Here is a 15771-nt window from a genome sequence, read left to right as displayed (position 1 = left end):
ATGAACATGGTGGTGTTCCAATAAAACTTTATTTACAAAAATGGGAGGTAGGCTGGATTTGGCCTTTGGGCTATAGTTTGCCTACCTTTGTGGGTCATCTAATCAAATATTCACTAACTAGTTTGAATGGTTTGATCATTTTTTGGACTTAATGAAGTAGGTAGTTTTGGTGGCATAGAGACTTAAGTACTGTGAAAGGTTAGGCTTGTGCTTAGATAGGACTTTGCCTAGCATTTTGCCATTGGAGAGTGACTCTATTAGGTAGAACATTGTTCTCTTCAGGAATAAAATGCAAGGGCTTGGGAAATATATCAAATTGCCATTTCCTTTGTATCAGTTAAGTAACGAGGGCTGAAAGAGGCCCTAGAAGTTGCAGGAGAATACATGGTACCTGGCCTAGGGAATAGGGGAGTGAAAGAAGCCAGGAAAGGGAGATGGTAGTTCTTCCCTTTAAGCAGTTGATCACAGGACTCATTTGACCACCCAATAATTTGTTGTTTTCCTGCAAAGGCACATTCTTCAGGATGATCCAGCAGGGAAAATCCATGTATAATACAAGATGGTAGAATTTACTAAAGAAATAAGAACAAAAGATAATTCTTTCAAAAGTCCCTCAAACTGCTGGTCTCATTTCTTTCTTGCCTCCCCTCCCATTCATTCTAGTTTGATGTATTGAAATGTGTTCCTACTGCTAATTATCCCCTCTTTTTAAAGCCGGCATGCCTATAGTAAAGAAAACCTATAGATATGGTTGGTAGTTGTCATTTTAAAAAATGTTATTTACTCTTTGCTGTTTCCTTAACATTTCCATTTAAGTTGCTAAAACAAAAAAAAAAAAGAAAGAAAGGAAGAAAGAAAATGAAAAAGAAAAAAAAAAGATACTAGGAAGTGTTGCCCATGCATTAAAAACCCTGTTGTGTGTTTAACCCATTCACCGTAAGCTTGATTTACAACTGCTTTCCCTGCCTGATGAATCCCACATGCCCCATAATTTAAACATCTTAATGTGCCTCTCACTGGAGTCCCTTTTTATTTGAATGTAAATTGATTCTGAAACTGCTCCCAGTCAGAAGTTTGTGTTTGAAATACTGTAGCTTAGAGTCGAATATGGTCATACTAAGGTTCAATCTGCGAGGTATAGGAATGAGGTTCAATTGCTGGCATAATTAACCTACCTCAGGTTAATTTAACCATAAAATATACACTCCAGCTGACTGTTGAACCTGCCATAAATAAATAAAGGGCAGAGATCCTGAGCCAGTCAACAAATGGACTGCAGTTTGTTCGTATAAATACAAAAGAAGCTTGAGTTCCTTTCTGGATTTCTGCAGCTTATTCTTTTTTTGAGGACTTTTAGGGATTTTCAGTGGAAGGCAGACATGATTCTTTTAGCATTCTAGACCTGAGAGCAAGCCCACTAATTCTTATGTAGTCCAGGTAAAACCAAATATAATCTATGTAAGTGGGTTATCTATCATCTATCTCATTCAAAAAGAGTATTCTGGAAGACATTTAACGATCTCCTTTTGTAGATAATTCTGGAATTTAATAATTCCTGCTATTGGCAAGTTCCACCACAGGTTTCAGCACAAGAAAATGTCAAATTACATGAATTATTTAACGACAATTATAAATGTTATAGTTTTTAAAAATGCTTGTTCAACACCTTACACTTAAATAGCCAGATCTGTGAGTATTTTGGACTTAGATTGGATATACTCCTAATAAGTCTTGGTAACATGTCAAGTCCTACTGTTCTCCTTCAAGCTCAGGAAGGAAAGGTGTTAGCTTCAAATATGCCTGGGTTTGGGTGTTAGCCGTCCTTGGAGACAAACCACAGACCCTTCACCTGATCCCCTTCTCAGAGCCACAGCCTGGAGAGTGGGAAAACGTCTTGTGTGATGAGGCCACTGACTAAACAACAACAACAACAACAACAACAACAACAACAACAACAACAACAACAACACATGAACAAATGAGGCAGTGGGCACACAAATGTATCCAAAGTTAGGCTTGAGCCTAGAAAATGTTCAGAGTTCCACAGAGAAGGCTAACACCCTGGCCCTAGTCTAGTGTCAAACAGTCAGAAGCCATGTTGAAGCAGAGATCTTCCTCTAAAACACAGAAGATGGTGATTTTCACCCGGGGAACCAATCTCTCTGGGCAACTGCCTTTTTTTTTTTTTTTTTTTTGGGTCTCAGGAAATTAGGTTGTGGTCTTAAAAATCCCTGAGGCTTGGAGCAGCTAGAAAGAGCATGTCAGTTGTTTCCTCTGCACCAGGAACTGCACCATGCTGTAAGCTTCTCACGATGGTTTAGAAAGGGAAGGAAAACAAGCCTTCTTTAATAACATGCAAACTTCGTTTGTAAAATACCTCTTTACATTTATCTGGCACTGTTCATCTTAGAGGGCACTTTGTCACTTGGTCAAGGGCAAGTTTTTCCTGAGTGCTACTGATGAGGTTGGGGACTATACATGAGGTTCAGTGGGGTGGGGTCCGGAGCCGACGACCAAGAAAGAATTCTTGAGGCATCTTTAGTGCAAAATGGTGGTTTATTAAAGCACGGGGACAGGACCCGTGGGCAGAAAGAGCTGCTGCCCCGGGGTTGTAAGGAATGGCCCATTATATACCCTCAAGTTGGGAGGGTAGAGACTTAGGGATAGCCTAAGTCTCTAAGGAATTTTGGAAGCAAGGTCTCCAGGACCTTGAGGGGGCTAGCTGTTGTTGGGAAAAGGTCATTCATTACCGTCTAATAAAACCTGAGTCACGAGACCCTTCAGATGTATATCGGTGGGCCATATGCTTGGGGGATGATTGCCAATACGTATCTTGGGGGAGTTAGAGATAAAGGAAGTTTCCAAAGGAATTTTTATACGTTAAAGTAGACTTACAGGATCTTGGTGGAGGGGAGGGGGTCAGGCTAGGGCTGCCTTTTGCCCTTAGCAAAGTATTAACATCGAGGCAGCTGAGTTCCTACAGGAATGTCACCGTGCCTGTTTCAAGGACTTGTCAATGGGCTGTAGGTAGTAAGACTGTTTCTTTGTCCTGTATGGCAGCCAGGAGTGCCTGAGGAATGTCTCATACATCCCATTGGGGGGGGGGGGTTGCAGGGTGTCAGCTTCTGCTTTGTCCTCAGCTTGCCTTCCGTTCCCTCATCACTACTGTGCCAGATGCTCCGTTTGGTGGTGGGCATTCTCACGTGGGGCCTGCCCCGCTGTGACTTACAATGTGATGTGGGAAGCAGACAAGACAAGTGACGTATTGTGAGAAAGGCTAAGAAGGGTAAATAAGATGCAATGATATTAGGGGTAGAGGTGGAGGCAGCAGGGAGCGGGTAACTACCTGCTGAACAAAGGGAGTCATCGAAGTGGAATCACTATGAAGCCGATGAGACTAAGCTTCAATGTCCTTCACTTGTCCTGACCTCTTCCAAGGTCCTGAGGCATCCCAGGATCACGTGTTTTTGTGATGTTTGCAAATTTGAGATTTTAAAAAATTATTTTTCCATAAAAAGATTCCCCCAAATTGTGTAAGTTTTAGGGCTCAAAACATCTGAATTCATGCTTGGTGGTTAGGGAAGATTTCTTTGTGGAAGAAATATTTTAGTTGATTCCAACAGGATTAGAAGGAACCTGCCATGCTTGATGGGAGGATAGTGGTCCAGGTAGGTTGCAGGACCATTTGAAAATTCTGAAGCTGAAAATTGCCTGGCCACTTGGAGGACCTGTGGAAGGAGTAGAATGGGGAATGGAGAGAGAGGTGGGAGATAAGGTTGGAGATGTTAGCAGGGGCAAACATGGAGGGCCATGGTAGCCCTACTATGTAGTTTGGTATATGTCAATGTGCTGTGTAAAACCATTAGCATGTTTGAAGCAGGAGAATAACATGATCAGATTTATGTTTTTAAAAGATGACTCAGGGGCTCTGAGCCGCTCAGTCAGTTAAGCAACTGACTCTTGGTTTTGGCTCAGGTCATGATCTCAGGGTCGTGAGATCCAGCCCTGTGTGGGGCTCTGGGCACAGCACAGAGTCTGCTTAAGAATTTCCCCCTCCTCTCACTACACAGCTATCCTTCTGCTCCTTCCTCCACTCACACACATGCTCTCGCTCTCTCTTAAACAAACAAAACGTTAAAAAAAAGATGCTTCAGATTCAATAAGAACGTTTGATATGAGGCTGGAGGCATGCTTAGAGAAAGGAGCTGTTGCAATATTGCCGGTGAAAGATGCTGGTGGCTTCGGTTAGGGTGGTTATGGAGGGAAGGAGACAGGCATAGGATGCACATTAGATTTTTCATAGGACTACCTGATGGGTTGCGTGTACAGAGCTGGAAAGAGACAAGAGTCAAAGGTGACAAGTGATTTTCTGACTTGAGCCACTGGGTGGATGGTCGTGCTACTTACTAGGACGAGGAGGGCCTAGGAAGAGGGAAAGATCGGATGGATGGGTTGTGGGGAAATAAGAGTTCTGATTTGGTTGCATTAAGTTTGAGATACTTATTACTCGGCAGGAAGATATCAAATAGGTGGTAAGATACATAGTCTGGAACTTAGAAGAAAGCCATAGGTACAAATGTAGGAGCCACCAACATATATATGATAAATAACATATTTCCAAACTATATAAGGTTCCTGTTCCTGCTCTTTTTAGTGGTTCTTCATTCCATAATTTAATTAAATGTGACAGGACAAAGTTTCTAAACTAGATTAAGTGGAAATGCTCAGTTGAAGAATTACTTTCGTGGAATGACAGCATTCTTATAAAAAGATGTTGGAGTCTGGAGTATGGCTAGAAGGTTGCAATAATCACACGAAGTTGTATTAGGAATATCTCAACAGGCATTTATTATTATTATAATGGATATGGATTTGTAAGTGTAAATACGTCAATGTTGACATCTCTTTGAAGGTGATATGAAAGCGGGATTATGGAGTTAGACGTGATTTGGCGTTATTTAATCCCACTCGAGTGTGCAGAAATGAATTAGGTATGTGAAATATGTACACCGTCTTAATAAATCAGACTTTAACTTTGTTATCAGAGCAAGTTTACATTTCTTAGTGGCCTGGGAGAAACAATTATGTGAGTACCACTGAATCATTCCAATCAATGAACAGACCAGGCTTTGAAAGCATACGTGAAATGTGGCCAACATTGTGTTTGCCTGTGGATTAAGACCTTGACTTTAGGAGGGTTCAGTTAGGCGATGTTGTCCCAGAGTTAAATACACATTTTTGCAAATAAGCAAGGAATAGGAATATTGGCTAATCGGGCTGAAAAGTTCTAAATGTCAACTATAATTAAACACAATCTGAGGGTTCAGGTTCCTGACAAAACCATATTTGTACTTGGTGTCAGTAGCATTAGAGACAATTTCTAAGAGCTGCGAGACAGAGATGCCGTACTAGAAGGGGAAGGTAATTTCTTAGGCTGCTCTTTCAAACATTCTTACCTTTTCCTTATGGAATATAGATTAGAACACATAATCAGTACTTGCAAATGCAATGAAAGTTCTGTTATTCTTAAACAATTTCATTCAGTCAGTCATTCAGCTTTTAAAAAATACACAGGTATTGAGGTAACTTTGGAATTCAGGAAGGAGATTATTAGGCTACAAAGTAAGATTTGTAGGGATTGACATCCGTAGCTATGAAATGTGAAGAATGCCAGCGTCAGCTCAGCGTTCGACTATATAAGAAATTTTCCATGAGTGGATTTTGTACAAATGAGTTTCTATCTTATTACAGACCCCTTTCTTGAGATTCTTCTCTGTTTTTGATGAGAGTTGGTGACCTAGAAGTTTTTGTATCTTATCTTTGTGGGATTTCTGTCCTCTATGACCCTCATACATACAATTCTTGAAATACTTATTTTGAAGCTTAGCATTTCATTCATTTGAATGAAAATCTAATCTGGACAATAAAGGTGGGCATGAGGAAGGTCACGGAAAGTAATAAGCACAAGAGACAAGCAGACATGAGTACTTCAAGGGCGAAAATCATACTTTTTTTGGTTACTTGACATAGAGTGCTAAACCCTAGAGAAGTACACATTAATGATAAGATAAAAACATTTTAGAGAAAGGTAGGAGAAGAGGCAAAGATTGTGCTAGGATTATAATGGAACAATTGAAGAGACCCTGCTGATAGTGCTGGAAAGAAAAGGAATGCAGTTGCAAATTCTGCTCCGTGTAAACTTTTCCGTAGGTAAACGAGCTAGTGCGCGGGTAGAACGGTCACTCTAAGCTGTGTCCTTGTGAAGTCAGCTCCAACTCAGACCCTCTGTGGTCATCAGCCAATAGCGATGTCCACAAACCTAAATCGTTAAGTGTTCACACGTGGGAGGTCCAAGTGCCAAGCGTGAACTACACAAAGTGACCCATCCCTCCACTGCTCAGACACGCCAATGGGCCACCGTCTGGACCCATCCACGCTGCTGTAGCTCCTCTCACAGCCCGACTCCCGGAGATGTCGCTGTGACCTCCGAGCTCCAACAGGCGGCTCCGGGAACTGGTGCCAAATGGCTCCAGGGGAAGACTGCGCCAGTGGGACGTGGAGCCTCTGCCTGGGTGCTGTCCCTGGTCCTTCTTACGGAGCCAGAGTCCACCCCGCAGCCCCTCACACTCTGCCCTACGAGTCCCAGGGGCCGACCTGTGTGGCGCTGTGCACACGGGTTGGATTGTCTCTCACCAGTGACATTTCAACCACTGCGAGCGCTAAAGAAGTCGGTGTGCTGTGGCCACCAAAGACCAGTGCTGACTGCGTCACCCATAAAATACCCTTGTTCGAAACTTAACTCTGTTTGCCTGCCTTTGGTTAGAAAAAGATCACTTTTAAAGAAGAAGAAAACCTTGAATGAATATGAGGTCTTTGTTTTATTGTTGTCAAGTACGGCTTTTGTTAAAGCTTGAAGAGTTGAGAAAATGAATAACTTTTCACCACCTGCTAATGGAAAGAAAATAGCTTAAATATGTGACTTTACACAACGTTAAGTTAAATTTGGGAAAACTGGCTGGCCTTTCCACATCCCTCGTGTTCCGCAGTAAATCCACGAGACAAACGCGTCGCAGCCAAATTTGCCCTTCTGTTTTGTACGGAGAAAATGAGTTGTGTGTGCAGTTTGGGTGACGCTGCCTTCGACAGCCCGAAGCTGCTTTGGCTTGCTAGTTGCATCGTCAACAATAAACACAGGAAAGGAGGCACTTTAAGCTACCATTTCCACAAAAACTTCACTTAAGGGCTGCCTGCTGTTTCTTCCAACTACGCATGAAAAGCAATTAAGAAAAGTCTTGTATAACTGTAGTCGGCCAAATGAAGGCTAAGCTGGATGCTGGAACTGACAAAAGACACACAAAATGCTTACAAATCTTCTCAGAACCAAACTGTGTGCAGCGGCGCTTGGAAGAATGTGTGGCCCAATTAATGGAAAAACACTTAACTGAACGTTAAATTGCCCTGTTGCCTTTTGCCCTATAAACTGGTGTCTAGCCTTAAGCACGAGAACCCTAGCTGCATGCTTATTTTACCAAGGCGGAAACACAATGAACCAAGATATGAACCAGTCTAATAACTTTACCAGTCCTGGGCCAACTCTTAATGCTAAGAATTTACACTGAATGAATACATACCTCTTTGTTATTTCTAATTGTGGCGGTGCAAAGGTTACTAAGTTCCCACATGGGACGGTACAAAAGACACTGTACCGACACAGGAAGGGACTGCAGGCCTGGAAGCAGCGTTAAAAACATAAAATAAAATAAAGGTTGCATTTGCAGGCAAGTGGTTGTGCCATGGTAACATAAACCTAAGTTACCCGTTTGTAAAATTGTGTGGAGTTACTCTCTTGTTACGAATAGCTTCTGATTTTGACATATATTTTACCACTTAAAATGATTCATAAAATTTTGAAGCCCCAAATGACAGGTCAGTTTGAAGCATAATTAAAATCATCCCTGGGATAAAATATCTACAAGATTCTTTTACCCCAAAAGCCGTTCTCTGGTGGTATAGTGTGTTTAAAAGCAACGTCCACTTTAATCCAGGAGAGCCTCCCCTACCCCCGAAATGGGCCCATAGAATCTGGAGGTATATTTAAAGCTATTGATCAACATTTTCTTAAAAGTAAGATTTTAAAAATAAAGCAAAAGCTCGAACGCTGCTAATACAGAGTAGTTCACCTTACAACATTGTTTCACATGAAAACAGACTTTGTGAGCCTATATTTTAAAATGGAAAGTAAACAGTAATAGTGGAAATATATCAAACTTTTAAAATGCTGATTTATCAAAGTTTTAAAGTTAACATTATAGCAGGCGAGAGTTTGTGGGAAGTATATATGAATGTATATGTGTGTGTCTTCATATATGTGTATGGCTATTTATTGGAAGGGAAGATATTTTCATCAGCTGATTCCAATTGGTCCTTAATTATGTTTTTAAGTTAGGGTATGACATACTGTAGTAATTTAATTTTTAAGGATTATTTTTGTTATTTCAAGTGTGGACCGTAAGTGCCTTTACTGTAGACAGCAGCACCCTTTGTTCTGTTAAGTAAAAAGCAGCTGTAATAAGACTGGGCTCTTTGCTTCTGTCTCCATTTTTAGTAAATCAAGGATATGTCCTAGAAAATATTTCCTATGATCATTTTTTCCTCCTTTTCCTTACAGTGCCCAACGAAAACTAATCATCTTTAGGAAAATTAAAGTCTAAATCATACAACATGTTGATTCATATTCTGTGGATTATGGAGCTAGAATGGATTTGACATTTCTAATAGCAAAACTATTGCAACTAAGAATGCAGAATGGATAAACATGATATTAACAACGCCGCATCACACACTCGCTCATGGAACATTTCTGTGTTTAATCAGTTCATTTAGGTAAAACAGAGTGACTCTTGGGAAGCAATTGTAAACCTAACTGGTAGGAAAAGTTTCTATTTCTCTTTTGGCTCTTCTCATTTTTATTTCATTCTTGTTTATAAAAATCTTGTGGCAAGAGTTACTGGTATTCAAAACATCTACTCTGACACAACTGTCCTTGCTTATCGATTTGAAGCAGCTGCAAAACCTGAGGGGGTCAAATGAGTTTCCAATTTCCATAGGCATTTAACAATGCCTATGATAGAGTCCACATGATCAGGGTTGTTTTGCATTCTTGGAATGAAGCTCATTGGGCTCCTGGGTTCTCTTTGGGCCTCAGTGAAGGCTTTGCAATTCCTGTGTGTACTTTTGAAAATATTCAGATACCAAATGAAATGTTAGCAAAGACACGTTAGCCAGCACGAGACGTTGCCCCTAAATGTTTGTAGTCAGTTAAAGCCCTGTTCAAGGTTAGGCTGGCATTCCTCCAGCTGTGGTGTTCCATGTAAAATAAAATATTGCCAGCTGTAGTCAATTATTTGATTTCCCTCTGAAACTTTAGAAACGTGTAATCACTGTTAATATGGTAGAAATTGATCAAGTGTGACATGCCATATAGTTCCCTGATTGCAATAGTCTTGTAGGTACCCACTCTGAGAGCAGCACCTACTGGTTACTTTCTAGATCTCTAGAGCTGAAGCAAGAGTTTAGGTTAACCTTTAGACTTCAGATTTAGCTTTAGTCACATGATGGAGAATTGGTTAAAAGACCTATGATTTATCCATCTGAGAGAACAGAATCAACTATTAAATGTTTCTGTGTGTCTAATGACATAAGAAATGCTTACAATAATTTGAATGAATAAAGCAAGACCCCAAGTTGTATATATAATGATTACAGTTGCATAAAAAAAATCCGAGGTTAAAAAAATCTAGAACATCAAAACAGCTTTTTTTCTGATTTCCCTTTCTACTAAGCCAAATGTATGGCTTCAAAGTACAATTGACAGTCTGCATATGATTTGGGGAAAATGCAGAGGCAAAAATAAAGCACTAAAAGCACCAAAATTGTAAAGAACCAAAACAACCAAAAAACCCCAGAAACAAAAAAGTGAAAAATAGAGGAATCTGAGGGCCCAGACATACATTTTCACAACCTGTGCCGAGAAGTTAATTCCCAACTACGTGTGCTTTGGTGATAAATTCTTAGAGATCTTAATATGCTGATTATCTTTGGAGAGGGTAATGATAATGAGGCCATATAATGCTGTCTAATTACACACAGAGGGTGTGTAGGAAGGTGAGTTCAGGAGCTAGTCGTAAATGCAGCACCAAGCCTGTCAGAGTTCAGCCTTCTCACCTACAGCGGGGGGACAAATAGGGCTACCTACCCTGCAGACTGCTAGACAACCAAGTGAGATGATGCAGAAAAAACATTTAACGTGCTGCCTGGTCATACTAAAAGTTCAGTAAGTGTTACCTATTTTTATGAGTTTCAAAACATCCTCATTTGTATTTTTTAACTTATAAACTACAATCTGCAAGGTTTTTTCTTAAAAGATTTTATTTAAGAGAGAGAGAGAGAGAGAGAGAGAGCACATGAGCGGGGGGGAAGGGCAGAGGGAGAAGCAGGCTCCCCACTGAGCAGGGAGCCCAATGTGGGACTCAATCCCAGGACCCCGGGGTCACAACCTGAGTCAAAGGCAGACAGACGCTTAACTGACTGAGCCACCTAGGCATCCTGTAGGTTTGCTTGTTTGTTTGTTTTTGTGACACAATATACAATTAGCATTTAAAAATATTTTCATGGGCACAAAATATTTTTTCTATCTGATGAAGGGGGCGCCTGGGTGGCTCCGTCGGGTAAGCGCTAACTCTTGATTTCAGCTCAGGTCAACATCTCAGGGTCCTGCGATCGAGCCCCACGTTGGGCTTTGTGCTCAGCATGGAGTCTGCTTGTTCCTCTCCCTCTGCTCCTCCCCTGTTCATGAGCTCTCTCTCTAAAATAAATAAATAAAATCTTTAAAAGTCTCTCTGATGGGGGGTCCAGGATGTTGTCTTTTGCTGCCTCTCTGGGTCTAAGCAATCCTGCCCTTTGTTAACCTGACTAGTTTACACACATCTTTTGGGATTCGCTCCAGCATCGTCTTCTCTGTGTTCTACTTTTGGCCCTTAAATTCTACCAAAATTTATAAGACCATTTTTTTTGTATTCAACAATGGTGTAATTTTGGAGCAGAAAAAGTCTAGTTTTAACTTTGGCTCAATATATCTGACTAATCGGCAGACAGCACTGAGACAATGGCCAAGGACGAGAGCCGAAGTTCACGTTTCATTTTCTGGGGGTCACGGCATCATCTAACTTCAGCAAAAGCTCTTGGAAGCCCACCATTATTAATTTATCTTATTATGTTTTATTTACTGAGGTGGGATTGACATGCAGTGTCAGACGAGTTTCAGGTGTTCTGCATAATGACACGCCGATCATCACAAGGAGCCTAGTTACCATCTGTCACCTTATGAAGTTCATTTGGCGCTGTTGACTGTATTTTCCAGACTCTACATTACATCCCATGAGCTATTTATTCTATAATTAGAAGTGTGTATTCCCTAATCCCCTTCACTTGTGCTCCCCCGGCCCCCATGGTAACCATCAGTCTGCTGTCTTTATCTCTGAGTCTGAAGCCCATTATATTTTGTTCCTCTTTGACTATTTTGTAGCTTCTTAGAATTATGATTTTATTAGTAATAATGACTCAAAGGGGACTAGGGAGCATGAAGTCTTTGAGCTTCCTGTGTACATTGGTCCATTTAAAGAAACCAAACAAAACATCTGCCTCACAGTTCACAGGCCCTTTGGTCATGCCTCTGAAGAGTGGCGAGGGCAAACTGGCAGTGGAGACCTGTCTAAGGAAGGTCACTACCGTGATGCTACCTCAGCCAAGAGGTCTCCCCACAAAGGTTACATCTCTGGGTTAGGTCAAGGATCGGAACTGACCACCACCATGGTCTGGAAGCTCCATCTCCCTTTGACGACCGGGCGGGGTGCAGTGGCCGTGCTCCTCACTGGTCTCTCCCACCACAGGGGTGTTTTATTGCCTACCCCTGGGCCTTTGCTCAAGTCCTCCTGGGTCCTCTGACAGATGTCAGTCACCTGCAAGCTCAGAAGGCTTTGGAATTGCTGTGTGCAAATTTGTCCACTTCTTGCCCGGCTGCTTTCAGGCTCTGTACATCAATAGTCTGTGGGGGTAGGTTCAAGGAGAGCCCTCTAGGACATGCCTAGAAACACTGAGAACTTATCGCACTCTTCAAGGTGTCTAATACGATGCGTCTGACATGGGCCAGTGTTCAAACTGCCTCTATGGTGTTTCCTTCCACTTTTGTTTTCCCTGAGTTTTGCAGATAATTTTAAAGATGAGATTCAAGATTTTATGGACTTCTCAGCAGGTAGTTGTCACAATGAGGATCCATTCCCAGCACTGTTTAGAATATCATGAACAAAAGAACAGCTGTGTGTCCACTTGGAGGATAACCACAGAGCCTTCTCATGTATTTCCTTTATGCTCATTTGGCCTACTGCAAACACAGAATAAATACTTAGCATATTTTATTGTAGTTGGGCATAGAGACAAGCTGGCACTCAAGTTCCTTATAAATACCACATGCTTCTTGGTGATTTGTCCTCGGCTGCAGGTTGGTAAATGCTCCTGGGGTAACCAGATAATGCTCTGCATTGTTGGCTAATTGTAATTGGTTTTCTAATAAAAGTCATTCATGCAACCAAGATGAAAATACTGAAACTTGAATCTATTGGTCAACCTTTTAAGTTTCTTAAACCAAAAGTTTTCTACTACTTCTGACTACATGCTATATGATTACATAAGTTAAAGAAAACCCCCACATCAAATCAGCTGGTGGTAATGGAGGCAGATGAAGCCAGAAAAGGCAGAGATTTGTGTGATTGTGTTATTTTATCTAAACAGAAAGTCTACTAGTGAACCCCCAAAGCAGTGTCTCATTTCCATTTGGAACATTGCAATTGGTGTTTTTTCCATTGTCTATTTTGGTCCTTATGAAAAGAAAGTGGAAAATGGCCTGATGAGGTGGCATAATGCTTAAATCCACACCCGGTCTCTAACTTTTCCCCCACAGGGTTCAGTCTACCAAGTCTCCAACACTCGCTGCTGTTAATAAAAACGGAACAAAATGATGCCTTTGTCTGAAGACATTAGCAGAATTGCAGTCGTGTTCCAAAGTACTGGGGGCCGAGAGGAGGGTGTGAGGAGGCCAGCTGCCCAGGGTGCAAACCTGAAGGGCTGCTCTATTTGTTAAGGGGAAAGGCACCCAGCCAGCCAGCCATGAACCACAAGGGCGCCGTCGCCAACCTAGGTGTCCATGCCGCTTGAACAGTTTTGCTTACTTTAAGCAGTTCTACCACATGGGCTCAGGGATTCTAAAGACCATTTATATATTTTACTAAAACAAGTTTTAAAAAGCTGGACAAGCAGTATTGGTCTCTGCTCATACTAACAACTACTTTAGAGTCAAGGTTATAAAGATAGTAAACATTCTGGACTTCAACCAGGAAACTAGCACCATATCCTCCCTCCCCACATGTCCCACCTCCCAAGCCCTCCACAATAGAAAAATTATTGTCCTATTTAGCTCTTATTTGAGGATACTGCAATGTTGTAGCACCCTGGCAAAACAGTGAAATCGCCTAGAAACTCTGGGCCCCATCAGAGCCCAGCTGAAACTGATTTCTGGGGGTCGGTCCCAGGAATCTCTACATCGTAAATGTTCCCCAGATGATTCCGATATACAGGGAGGGTTCAGTGAGAACCACGTGGCAGTGCTTATATTATACCCTCACGGTTTCGCTCACACCAGAAACTCCTGAAGAGCTCGTGAAACTCGGCTCGCTGAGCCCTCCTCCCAGAGTTTCTAAGTCTGGGGCGAGTCCTGAGAATTTCCCTTCTATCGAGAACGCTCATCGTCGATGCTCCAGGGATCACACTTTGAGAACCGCTGCTCTGATATGAATCCTGACTCCTTCTGCATATCTTAAGGTATTTTCACCTCTAGAAATCATCCAGAAGTGCTACTGTTGTTCATGAGGGAGTTTCGGAGAAGGAGATAGAGTTAGTGCCGCAGGGCAAAGGTGGAGGAAAAGGAGTTTAAGAAAAATGGCGAGAATGTTATAAAAGTTGAAGAGAGGGAAGGTTTGAATTTGAAAAGTACTTCCTGGGCAGAGAAGTTGTATCAGCAAAGTTTGAGGGGAAGCTATAATGGATGTAAAAGGGTTTAAATGAGGGGCGCCTGGGTGGTTCAGTCGGGTAAGTTCTGACTCTTGATTTTGGCTCGGGACATGGTCTTAGGGTGGTGAGACCGAGCCCCGCCTCAGGCTCCGTGCTCAGTGGGGCGTCTCCTCGAGATTTTCTCTTTCTGCCCTTGTGACCCACCTCTCTCTCAAAGTAAGTAAGTAAATAAAAAAAAAAAAAAAAGGATTTAAAGGAAATTCTTAAATGTGTGTTGGGGTCTTCCTTTCTCTCTGGATGTGCCCAGAAATGTAAGCACAGCAGGGTTTGTGGTTGTGCCCCCTATCACTGGGGCCACCCTCTCTGGGAGGACCCATGGGTCACGTGTTTATAAGCATTGCACTCCCCACACTTTTTCCTTCTTCATTCCCCTCTCTAGAACACAACAAGCTAACTTCAACAACTCCCTAAGAAAAAAATTTAAAAGGAATGGGGTTTCAAAGACTCAAGAGACTGAATTCTTTGGGCCTGAGCAAAAAGAAATTTGCTTGAGTCTAGGCGAGACTGTGTTCTGGGCTAAGATGGGGGTGGAGGGAAACGGAAAAATTTATCCAGTGGTTTCCATCACCCTTTGGTCAAAAGATACCCTGGGGTGTGACAGACCCCAGCACTTTGGGTGTGTGTGTGTGTGTGTGTGTGTGTGTGTGTGTGTGTGTGTGTTTGGGGGTGGGGTGGGGTTGAAGAGGTGCCCAGGAGGACCCTACAGAGGGAGGGCATCTCGGCTGGAGGTGAGCGTCCCAAGCACAGGCAGGCTACCCCTGGGGAGTTGTCAGAGTCGACCCCGGGGGTGGGACAAGATACATTAGGGCTGAGAGGTTCTGGGGGGTGGGGCGTGCAGAAGAGGCATGTGATTAGGTCAGTGGAGACGGAGCAAATCTGGTGGAGCGGCCCACTGTACCCACCACAAAACTCTTGATTGCTCAGGACAGGAATCTACACGTGAAACAAAAACCAGCCACACAATCCCAATAAATCATTTGTTTCAAAGTTCTGTCTAGATTTACTAACTCTGCAAACTCGATAGACCAAGGTAGGCTCCGCCATTGTTTATAGCGCCCATTTTCACTACAGGAAGCACTAACGAGCAATATAAAGTGACCCAAAGGAAAACGAGAACGTGGGCTGTGGTCATCGACAAACAGCTTCGCTGATTTCTGGATTAGTGAACGTGGGTGCTATTGGGATGGGAAAGAAACGGAATTTAAAATTTACTTTAGAAGAATCGGATGGAATTCACTATATCTGGGTATCACAGTTTATTTTTTATCCACAAATAATAGCAAATGCTTTTGATGGTTAGTAGGAAACCAACTGGTTTAGCACTCAGAAAACCTGAGATCTAGTCCGAATTTTATTGATTTTTCTAGTCTTCCTACAGAACGATGTTCTCTAAGGGCAGCCCTGGCAAAGTAGCCTATGAAACAGAGGCGAAGGCTCTGATGTTAGGTCCTAGTTAAGCACCTGGTTTTTGAAGCATGAGCTAAATTTGTCCTCCTTGCCTGTGTTCCACTCAGATTCAAATTAGAGAAAACTCAGATTTCTTTCCTTGGGTTAGGAGGGGAGGCCAAAGTAAGGTTTAAGAGAGCACAA

This window comes from Ursus americanus, chromosome 1 (genome assembly GCF_024610735.1).
Source record: "Ursus americanus isolate L20-20 chromosome 1, mUrsAme1.1.p, whole genome shotgun sequence".
NCBI lineage: Eukaryota > Metazoa > Chordata > Mammalia > Carnivora > Ursidae > Ursus > Ursus americanus.
This window is presented reverse-complemented; position numbering follows the sequence as displayed.